Source organism: Mus caroli, unplaced genomic scaffold, assembly GCF_978045245.1.
Source record: "Mus caroli unplaced genomic scaffold, Mus_caroli_1 scaffold_22, whole genome shotgun sequence".
NCBI classification, from domain to species: Eukaryota; Metazoa; Chordata; class Mammalia; order Rodentia; family Muridae; genus Mus; species Mus caroli.
In genome coordinates, this window is record NW_028227277.1 from 1,226,010 (window position 1) to 1,237,723 (window position 11,714).

The window sequence follows — 11,714 nt, forward strand, 5'->3', positions numbered from 1 at the left end:
TGCCAGCCCCTTTATTTAGAATTTTTAAAATTTAGGGATTTTATTTAAGGTTTGAAGGATTTTTAGAAAAGTGTTTTAGAGTTTTTTTTTTGGTTTTCAGGCTTTTAGAATATTTTTAGTGGTTTTCCTCGTTTTTAAAGGATTTTAATGTATTTTAGGGTTTGGGGGTTTAATTTAGGCTTTATTTAATTTATTTATTGTTTAGCATTTTACTCTATTTCTTAGGGGTATTTTGTTGTCGTTGTTGTTGTCCTCGATTTTTTTTTTTTTTTTTTTTAGGGTTTTATATTTTCGGATTGTTTTATGGTTGCCAGACAGTGGTGGCACAAGCTTTAAATCCCACCAATTAGAAGGCAGATGTAGGTGGACTTTTGAGTTCGAGGCCAGCATAGTATACAAAGGGAGCTCCCAGACAGCCAGAGGTACATAGCTAAACACAGTCTCCCAAAACTCAAAAACAGAGAGCTCAAAAAAAAATTTTTTTAGAGTCTTTTTGGGGTTCTTGTGTATTTTTTTTTCTTTTTTTCTTTTTTAGAATGTTAGTGTTTTTCTTAAGGTTATTTGGAAGATTGTTTTAGAGTTTTGATGTTTTTTGTTTTTGTTTTTGTTTTGTTACATGTCTTTCAGGATTCTAGTGTATCTTTTTGTTTGTTTGTTTTTCTTTTTTCATTTTTTAATATTTTAGAGTGTTTTGGGTTTTTTTTGTTTTTTGTTTTTAAGGCTCTCCAGGTTTTTTTTTTTTAGGTTTTTTTTTGCCTTTTTTTTGTTAGTTTTGTTTTGATTTTTGCATTTTTTTATATTTTTTTATTTTTAATGTTTTTGAGTATTATTATTTTTTTAATATATGGTTATATTTTTGGATTTTAAGACTTATGTTTTGGCTCAAAGTGGTGGCCCTTGCCTAGATTCTCATCAACTGGGAGGCAGAAGTAGTGGAATTCTTAGTGCATGGCAGCATGGTTCAAAGAGGGAGGTCCAGGACATCCAGAGATACACAGAGTAAACCAGTCTGCAAAAACTTAAAAAATAAAAATAAAAATAAATATAAATATAAATATAAAAAATAAAAATAAAGAAAGGAAGGAAGGCAGGAAGGAAAGAAGGAAAAATTAAAAGAAGAAAGAAAGAAAGAAACAAACAAACAAACAAACTATTATGGACATTTTGGCTTAGTGTGTATTTTTTTTTTCTGTTTAGATTTCTAAGTGTTTTTTTTTTGGGGGGGGGTTTGTACAATTTTTAAAAGAGTGTTTTAAGAGGTTTTTTTTTTTGGTTTTCAGGCTTTTAGGGTATTTTTAGTGTTTTTCTTGATTTTTTAATGAATTTCGTATATTGTATGGTTTTGGGATTTAATTTAGCCTTTCTTTTTCTCTCTCTTTTTCTTTATTTCTTTCTTTCTTTTTTCTTTTTTATTAAGCATTTCACAGTATTTGTCAGTATTTGTCAGAGTTTGTTGTTGTTGTTCTCCTTGATTATTTTTTTTTTAATTTAGGGTTTTATATTTGGGTTTTAATTGTTCTAGGGTTGCCAGGCAGTGGTAGCCCATGCCTTTAATCCCAACAATTAGGAGGCAGGATTTTTTGAGTTCGAGGACAGCATGGTCTACACAGAAAGCTCCAGGACTGATAGGGATACACACACGCACACACACAAAAAAAACAGTCACGACAAAGGAAAAAAAAAAAGGAAAAGAAAGGAAGGAAGGAAGGAAGGAAGGAAGGAAGGGAGCAAATTATTACTTTATGCCTATTTTTGGGCTTTCTGTGTGTTTTGTTTTGGTTTTTGTTTTTTGTCTTACTTATTAAGCAATTTAAGGTTTTTTAAAGGTTTTTCAGGATTTTTCAAAGATTTTTTTAGAGGATTTTTTTGGTTTTTAGGGTTTTAGTTTTAGTTTTTTATTTTTTTTTTAAACGTTCTAGAAGGTTTTTATGGGAGGGACTTTAGGGATTTTCTTTAGGGTTTTAGTATTTTTTTTTTTTTTAGTGTTTTGTGTGTGTGTGTGTGTGTGTGTGTACATGTGTGTATGTGTGTTGGAGTTTGTTGAGGTTGAATGCAGCAAGGTCTACAGAGTGAATTCCAGGACAGCCAGAAGTATACATAGAAACCCATTCACCAAAAATTTAAAAAAAAAAATTAAAGAAAAAAAAAAGAAAGATATTAATAAAGAAGGAAAGAAGAAAGAAAGAAAGAAAAAGAGAGAGACAGAAGGAAAGAAAGAAAGAAAGAAAGAAAGAAAGAAAGAAAGAAAGAAAGAAAGAGAAAGACATAGTGAAATTTTAGGCTCCTTGGTATTTTTGTAGCAATTTAGGTTCTTTTTAAGGGTTAATAGGGTGTTTAGAAGACTATTGGTGAGTTTTATTTGTTTTTCCTTTTTTTTTTTTTCTTGGTATCTTAGGTTTATGGATTTATTGTTTGTTTTTTTTTGGTTTCAGGATTTTCGTTTATTGTTTTTAATGTCTTTTTTTTTTTCAGGCGTAAAGTGTTTTAGCTTTGCCAGTCAGTGGTGGGTCATGCCTTTATTGCAAGCCCTTGGGAGGCAGAGGCAGGTAGATTTGTAAGTTCTAGGCCAGCCTGGTCTAAAGAGTGAGTTCCAGTATAGCCAGGGCAATACAGAGAAACAGTTTCCAAAAACAAAATAAATTAAACAAAAAAAATAGCTTAAGGGTCATTATAGGGTTGAGATATATATATAGTTTTTTTTTAAAGGGTTTTGTAGGTTTTTAGAAGAAGTTTTAGATTTATTTGGTTTTCAGACTGCTAATGTAGGTTAAGTGTTTTGTTGTTGTTGCTGTTGTTTTTTTCTTGTTTTTTAAGGATTATAGTGAGTTTTAGGGTTTTGGTGATTTATTTAGGCTTTATTTTATTTTATTTTTTTAACATTTTGCTTTATTTCTCAGGTTTTTGTTTTGTTGTTTCTTGTTTGTTTGTTTATTTGTTTTTAATTTTGAGGTTTTATATTTGGTATTTAATTGTTTTACGTTTGCTAGGAAATTGTGGACCATGCCTTAGGGTCGCCAGGCAGTGATGGCCCTTGCATTTAATTCCAGCACATGGGAGGCAGAAGCAGGCAGATTTCTGAGTTTGAGGCCAGCCTGATTTAAAAAGGGAGCTCCAGGAAAGGTAGGGATACAGAGAGAAACCCATTCTAGAAAAACTCAAAAAACAAATGAAATAAAATAAAATGAAATAAAATGAGAAAAGAAAGAAAGAAAGAAAGAAAGAAAGAAAGAAAGAAAGAAAGAAAGAAAGAAAGAAATGAAGAAAGAAAAGAAAAAATTACTTAAAGGACATTTTGTCCTTTCTGTTTTTTTTTTTTTCTTTTTTTTTTTCTTTTTTTTTAGAATTTCAGTTTTTTTTTTTTGTATTTTTGTTTTCTGTTTTATTTTTTTATTGGGTTTTTATTGTTTTGTTTTGTTTTTCATTTTGTTTTTTTGTTTGTTTGTTTGTTTGTTTGTTTGTTTGTTAGGATTTAGAGTTTTCATTTAGTGTTTTCCTTTTTTTTTTAATTTTGAAAAAAAATATAAAGTTTTTTTTTCGTTTTTTTTTTGTTTTGTTTTTGTTTTGTTTTGTTTTTCGAGACAGGGTTTCTCTGTGTAGCCCTGGCTGTCCTGGAACTCACTTTGTAGACCAGGCTGGCCTCGAACTCAGAAATCCGCCTGCCTCTGCCTCCCAAGTGCTGGGATTAAAGGCGTGTGACATCACGCCCGGCTAAAAAATATAAAGTTTTTATATTGGGGGATACACAGAGAAATCTAGTCCTGAAAAGCTCAAAAAAATAGATAGATAGATAGATAGATAGATAGATAGATAGATAGATAGATAGATAAACAAATAGAAGAAAGAAAGAAAGAAAGAGAGAGAGAGAAAGAGAGAGAGAGAGAAAGAAAGAAAGAAAGAAAGAAAGAAAGAAAGAAAGAAAGAAAGAAAGAAAGAAAGAAAGAAAGGAGAAAAATAATTAATGGACATTTTCACCTTTTTTTGTTATTTTATTTATTTTTTTTTTTTAGAATTTTAGTGTTTTTTGTTAAGGGTTTTGTAGGTTTTTTTTTATGAGTATCTTAGAGGGTTTTTTTTTGTTTTTTCGTATTTTAGTGAATTTTTAAAGTTTTTTATGATTTATTTGTAAGTTTTTTTAGGGTGTTTTAGGGTTTTGGCGTTTTTTATAATTTTTGTTAGTGTTCTATCTTTTACTTTTAGGAATTTTTGTTTTGATTTTATAGTTTTTGATTTTTTTTTAATTTTAAGCTTTTATTGTTGGATTTAAGTGTTTTAGGGTTGCCAGGCAGTGGTGGCCCATGCCTTAAATCACAGAACTTGAGAGGAAGAAGTACTGGATTTCTAAATTCAAGGCCAGCATGGTTTACTGGGGCAGTTCTAGTATACCTAGGGATCCACAGAGAAAACTAGTCTCCAAAATCTCAAAAAAAAAAAAAAAAAAGAAAAGAAAAAAAACAAAATAGGAAAGAAAGAAAGAAAGGAAGGAAGGAAGGAAGGAAGGAAGGAAGGAAGGAAGGAAGGAAGGAAAGAAGGAAGCAAATTACTTTATGCATATTTTGGGCTTCCTGTGTAATTTTTTTTAAAGAAATTTAGGGTTTTTTAAAGCATTTTCAGGATTTTTTTGAAGATTGTTTTATACATTATTTTGGTTTTCTGTGTTTTAGTGTATGTTTAGTGCTTTTAAAAAAGATTTTAGAGTGTTTTTGTATGTTTGTCTGTTTTTGGCTTTAGGGTTTTCTTTAGGGTTTTAGTATTTTTTTGAGTTTTTGTGTGTATATGTGTTGTAGTGTGTTAAGGTCGAAGGCAGCATGGTCTACAGTGTGAGTTCGAGGACAGCCAGAAGTACACAGAGAAACTCAGTCTCCAAAAACTTGAAAAAAAGAAGAAAAAAAAAGAAAGAAAAATAAAAAGAACAAAGGAAAGAAGTAAGAAAGTAAGAGAGAAAGAAAGACAGACAGAAAAAGAAAGAAAGAAAGAAAGAAAGAAAGAAAGAAAGAAAGAAAGAAAGAAAGAAAACAGATTTAGTGATATTTATGTCTCTGTGTATTTTTGTAGAAATTTAGGGTCATTTAAAATGTTAATAGGGTTTTTGGAACACTATTGTAGAATTTTATTGGTTTTTTTTATTGTTGCTTTTTTTTGTCTCCTAGGAGCAGAGGCAGGTGGATTTGTAAGTTCTAGGCAAGCCTGGTCTACAGAGTGAGTTCCAGTATAGCTAGGGCTATACAGAGAAACACAGTTTCCAAAAACAAAATAAATCAAACCAAAAAGTAGCTTAAGGGACATTTTGGGGTTGATATATATCTATATAATTTTATATTTTTTTTTATTTTAAAGGTTTGTAGGGTTTTTAGAAGAAGTTTTAGATTTATTTGGTTTTCAGACTTCTAGTGTAGGTTGTTTTGTTGTTGTTTTGTTGTTTTTTGTTTTTTGTTTTTTCTTGGTTTTTAAGGATTATAGTGAGTTTTAGAGTTTTGGTGTTTAATTTAGACTTAATTTTATTTTTTATTTTTTGTATTTTACTTTATTTCTTAGGTTTTTGTTTTGTTGGTTTTTTGTTTGTTTGTTTGTTTTAATTTTAAGGATTTATATTTGGTATTTAATTATTTTACCGTTGCTAGAAAATTGTGGACCGTGCCTTCAATCTCAGCACTTGGGAGGAAGAGGTAGTAGATTTGTGAATTTGAGGCCAGCCTGATCCAATGAGGGAGCTCTAGGACAGGTAGGGATACACAGAAAATCTAAGTCATGAAAAATTCAAAAAACAAATGAAATAAAATAAAATGAGAAAAGAAGGAAAGAAAGAAAAAAGAAAGAAAGAAAGAAAGAAACATAGATAGATAGATAGATAGATAGATAGATAGATAGATAGATAGATAGATAGATAGATAGATAGATAGAAGGAAAAGGAAGGAAAGAAGGAAGGAAAGAAATAGGGAAAGAAGAAAGGAAGAAAGGAAGGAAGTAATAAATTAAGAAAGAAAGAAGGAAAGAAAGAAAGAAAGATAGATAGATAGATAGATAGATATGTAGATAGATGATAGATAGATAGATAGATAGATAGATAGATAGATAGATAGATAGATAGAAGGAAAAGGAAGGAAAGAAGGAAGGAAAGAAATAAGGGAGGAAGAAAGGAAGGAAGTAATAAATTAAGAAAGAAAGAAAGAAAGAAAGAAAGAAAGAAAGAAAGAAAGAAAGAAAGAAAGACAGACAGACAGACAGACAGACAGAGAGATAGATAGATAGATAGAAAGAGGGAAGGAAAAGGAAGGAAAAATGGAATGAAGGAAAGAAGGAAGGTAGAAACAAAGAAAGAAAGAAAGAAATAGAAAGAAAGAAAGAAAGAAAGAAAGAAAGAAAGAAAGAAAGAAAGAAAGAAAGAAAGAAAGAAAGAAAGAAAGGAAGGAAGGAAGGAAAGGAAAGAAGGAAGAAAGCAACACAGAGAAAGAAAATTTAAAGGAAGGAATATAGGAAGGAAGGAAGGAAGGAAGGTAGGTAAGGAATGAGGGAAGGAAAGAAAGAAAGAAAGGAAGAAAGGAAGCAAGCAAGCAAGAAAGAAACAAACAAACAAACAAACAAACAAAGGAGAGAGTTTTAAGTTCATTTGGATTCCTGTATTTTTAGAAGAGTGCTTTTGAGAGTTTTTTTTTTTTTTTAGTTGTCTAGTGTATTTTTTTTTCTAGTAAATTAACCAATTTTACTGTGTTTCAAATTTTTAGGGTTTTATTTACGCTTCAGAAATTTATTTTTAATTAATTTTTTTTGTATTTTAATGCACATTGTGATATTGTGTGTGTGTCTGTATGTGTGTGTTCTTGAATAATTATTTAAAATTTGTGAGGTTTAATTTTGGTGTTTATTGGTTTTAGTGTTGCCAGGAAATGAGGGCCATTGCCTATAAAACCTAGACATAGGGATAAACAAGTAAGGGATTTTTAAGATGGAGGCTAATTTGGTCTATGGAGTGACACACAGAATGGCCAGAGAAAGACAGCAAAAGCCATTCTCCAAAATTCAAAAAAGAAAGAAAGATACAGAGAGAGAGGAAGCGAGGGGGAGGGAGGGAGGGAGGGAGGAAGGAAGGAAGGAAGGAAGGAAGGAAGCAGGCAGTCAGGCAGGAAAGCAGGAAAAGAAAGCAAGCAAGTAAGAGACAAACAGAAAAAGAAAAAAGAATTTCAGAGTTATTTTTAGCCTCTTTTGCTCTTTTTTTGGAATTAATATTTTGGGGGTGTATTTTGTTTTTGTATTTGTTTTTTTTAAGGCTTTGAAGTGTGTTTTGAAGAATGTTTTGGAGAGTGTGTGTTTTTTTTTTTTAAACTTCTAGTATATTATTAGTAGTTTTCCTAGTTTTTTAGAATTTTAGTGAATTTTAGGACCTGGGGTTTTATTTAGGCTTCAAGGATTTTTTTTTAATATTTTAATGTTTTCTTTGGGATTGTGTGTGTGTGTGTTCTTGAATATTTATTTCAGTTTTGATGGTTTTAATTTTGGAGGATCATAGTTTTAGCATGGAAATAGCGGTCCATGCCTATAAAATCTAGCCCCAGGGATAAAGAGGTAGTGGATATTTTAGTTGTCAGCTAGCATGGTCTACAGAATAACTTCCAGGACAGTGAGGGATACACAGAAAAACCCACTTTACAAAAAATTACAAATAAATCAATGAAAGAAACGGAGGGAGGGAGAGAGAGAGAGACAGACAGACAGACAGACAGACAGACACACAGACACACAGACACACAGACTAACAGACACACAGACACTCAGAGAGAGAGAGAGAGAGAAAGAGACAGAGAGAGATAAAAGGGGAAAGGAAGGAAGAAAGAAAAAGAGAGAGAGAGAGAGGAAGAGAGAGAAGGAGAGAGGAAGGGGTGAGGGATGAAGGAAGGAACAAAGGAACTAAGGAATGAAGGAAAGAAAAAAGAATAAAGGAAGAAAAAAATAATTGTGTTATTGGGTCATTTTTGGTCTCTTGTGTACTTTTTTATTTTTAGGGGTTTTATTTAAGATTTTGAAGTGTTTTTAAAGAATGTTTCAGAGCGTTTTTTGGTTTCAGAATTCTAGTGTATTTTTCATATTTTTTCTTTTTTTTAATTTTTAGTGTGTTTTAGACTTTTCAGGTTTCATTTAGACTTCAAGGATTTGTTTATTTTAATATTTCATTGCTTTCTTTGTGTTCTTTTTTTGTGGGTTTATTCTTGAATATTTATTTAAAAATTGAGGTTTTTGTTTTGGTGGTGCATAATTTTAGAGTTGGCAGGCAATGGCTGCCCCTTTCATATAAATGATAGCCCTAAGGTGAACTGGTAGGGGATTTTTTAGTTGGAGGCTAGCCTAGTCTTGAGATTGATCTCCCAGAGAGCCAGGGATAAACAGAGAAACCCAGTTTCTAAAAATTAAAAAATATAGAAAATGAAAGGAAGGGAGAGAGAAAGAGAGAGAGAGAGAGAGAGAGAGAGAGAGAGAGAGAGAGAGAGAGAGATACATACATCGAGAGAGAGAGAGTGAGAAAGAGAGAGAAGGAAAAGGAAAAAAAGAGGGAAGGAAGGAATAAGGAAGGAAGGAAGAAAAAGAAAGAAAGAAAGAAAGAAAGAAAGAAAGAAAGAAAAAAGGAAAGAAAGAAAGAAAGAAAAGAAAGAAAGAAAGAAGGAAAGGAAGAAAGAGAGAAAGGAAGAAAGAAAGATAAAGAAAGGATACTTCTAAGTTCTTTAACTTCATTTGATTTCCTGTATTTTTAGAAGAGTGCTTTCGAGGGTTTTTTGTTTTCAGACATCTAGTGTATTTTGTGTTTTTTCTAGTTTTTTTAACAAGTTTACTGTGTTTTAAGATTTAGGGGAATTATTTTCCCTTCAGCAATTTATTTTTTATTTATTATTAATTTTTTTGTATTTTAATGCATATTGGGATTATTGCAATAGAGTACACATATTTTATACTAGTGTATAGAACAGATCTTAAGGTAGTAAATAGCCAGAAAATATTGCTATCCTTATTAATTCTGGATCACAAAAATATATATATCACGAGAATATATTATTGTTCAATAATACTGAAATTATTTGAATTTTAAAAAATATTGCTTACAATTTTAATATAAAATATTTGCTACTAGGTCAATACACAGAAAATAAAGTAATAAAAATAAGAACAACCAAAACTTTAGTAAATTTTTTAAATGCTAATGCTTTAAAATTAGGATTCAATCTAGTAAAGAATATATAATTTTTCTCTAAATAACACTCAAAATAAAAAATTATGAACAGTAATAGTGATTTTCTATTTTCACATATTTTTCATGCTTTCTTGGTAAATATATTAATCTTTAATATAAGTGTTCAAAGAATGTGCAAATAGAATAAATTCATGAGAACATAATTAAAACAATTTTTATTTTTTAAATAAGATTATTTATTTATATTAAAATAAAATAACTATTTCTAAAAATGACATTAAAGAATACATGGCATATTAATATTAACACATTCATATTATATTAAAATGAGTTAAAGTATTTTATTAAATAAGCAATGTTAGGGCTGATGTATACAGCCTTAGTACAATAAATGTGTGTGTACGAATTCCAAAAATAAACCTGTGTTGTCACTTACTAATGTATAGCAAAACAAGTGACAAAAAGGGGTTACAAAACGTCACAGACTACTAAAGCTTTTGATATAAAGCATGATGTTGAATGATGCTAAAAGTTCTTTAGGAATAATATATTTAATGTCAGTGAATGTGGTGTGGCAACTGACAGGTCTTCCTACACTGGGAAAGCTGCCGAGAGACCTGTGCTCATCAGGCTCTTTACTGAAAGCAACTGGAAATGAGGACCCTAAATATTAAGGGTGGAGGTAAGGCCACCCTTGAGGAGTTCCTTCTGCAACATCCCGGTGGCTCAGTTTTAAACTCACATTTCTTAATTACCCAGAACCAGAATAAATTAGAACTGAGAATATTAATACCAAACACGACCCAGTGCATACAAGCATTATTTTAGGGATCCTAAAATATCCTAAATCCTTGAGATGACTCTGTGAACAATGACAGAAATGGAACAACAACAACAACAACAACAAAAATATCAAAAGAGTGTCTAAAGCCCATGAGCTTTCTTTGGCTAAAGGGCAGAGATTTGTGCTGGCAGCTTTGAATGAGAAGACTAGCAATGCTTTGTTGTAAGAAAGCAAGAAAGACCACATTTTCATAATCACTACCTTATAGAAAAAAATGCCTCAGATTTGAATAAGCAATTGTTTAATAAGACTACAGAGCAAGCGAAGCAAAAGAATAGCAAACTGAGGTTTATAAGTCTTTAAAGATCAGTTCAGCCTTTGGAAATGGCATAATGAGCATAATATAAAATATTACGATAATAGACAATATAAGCAATTGTACCACAAGATCAAAATTACGCATAGCATTTCTGTCGAATGCTGGATTGAAGAAGAACAGAACCAACTGCACAATATGTGAGCCAACGAGGATTTGTGACATGAAAGGTAGTTAAGTAGTTCGCATGTTCAATGAGCAAGATCGGATTAGGAAAACTGTGTTCTCTGGGCCTAGCCAAGCCCATTTTGTGGGAGTCTGCTCTTTTTCTCCTCTTAGATGAAATCTTGCACAAGCCTTATGATTTTCCACTCACTTTCAGACAATAAAAAGGCCTCCAGGTTCAATAACAGCTCCATTCATTCCTGTATAACAAAATAAACTCCAGCTTTCATTTAAAGGTAAATCTCCAGGTTAGAATCAATATTCTGTATCCACAGTCTTTTATTTTGAGAAAATACAGAAAAGATGAAGGTAGGAAGAGAGTACTAGGGGAGGATTCTAAAGATCATCTGAAGGACAGAGTTCTTGCCCCAAGATCTGAGAGGATCAAGCAGAAAGCTCTGAGAGGATAATTCACTATCCTTTCTTCTTAAAAACATTCTTCTGCAAATTGTATCTTGGGTATTCTAGGTTTCTGGGCTAATATCCATTTATCAGTGAGTGGATATCAAGTGACTTGTTTTGTGATTGGGTTACCTCACTCAGGATGATATCCTCGAGATATATCCGTTTGCTTAAGAATCAAGAGATTCATGTAATTCATGCTTTGCAGAGCTGCCCTTGGGCTGGGTGAGATTAGTAACTGGGCTCTGTTCTTCCTTACAGGATAGCAAGGGCAGGAAACCTCTCCCAGCAATTTTAGCTAAGGAAGGCTCAGCTGACTGGCCACTTGCATTCCAATCCTCTTCTACAATAGACAGTTCCTCTGTCTGTCTGTCTGTCTGTCTGTCTGTCTGTCTGTCTGTCTGTCTGTCTGTCCGTCTGTCCCTCCCTCCCTCCCTCCCTCCCTCCCTCCCTCTCTCTCTCTCTCTCTCTCTCTCTCTCTCTTTCTTTCTTTCTTTCTTCCTTTTTCTTCTTTTTTTTTCTTTGTTTTGTGGGAGGGGGTTTGAGGATTGGATTTCTCAGTATATCCCTGGCTTTTGTTGAGATCAATCTGTAAACCAGGCTGACCTTGAAATAAAAAATCTACCTGCCTCTGCCTCCCAAGTTCTGGGATTCAAGGCAAGGACCACCACAGTCTGGCAACCCTAAAACAATTAAACCTCAAACATAAAATGCTATTTTTTTTTAATCAAGATCAACAACAAGAACAACAACAAAAATATTAAGAAATGCACTAAAAAGCTAAAAAGGAAAATAAAGCCTAAATTAAACCACTG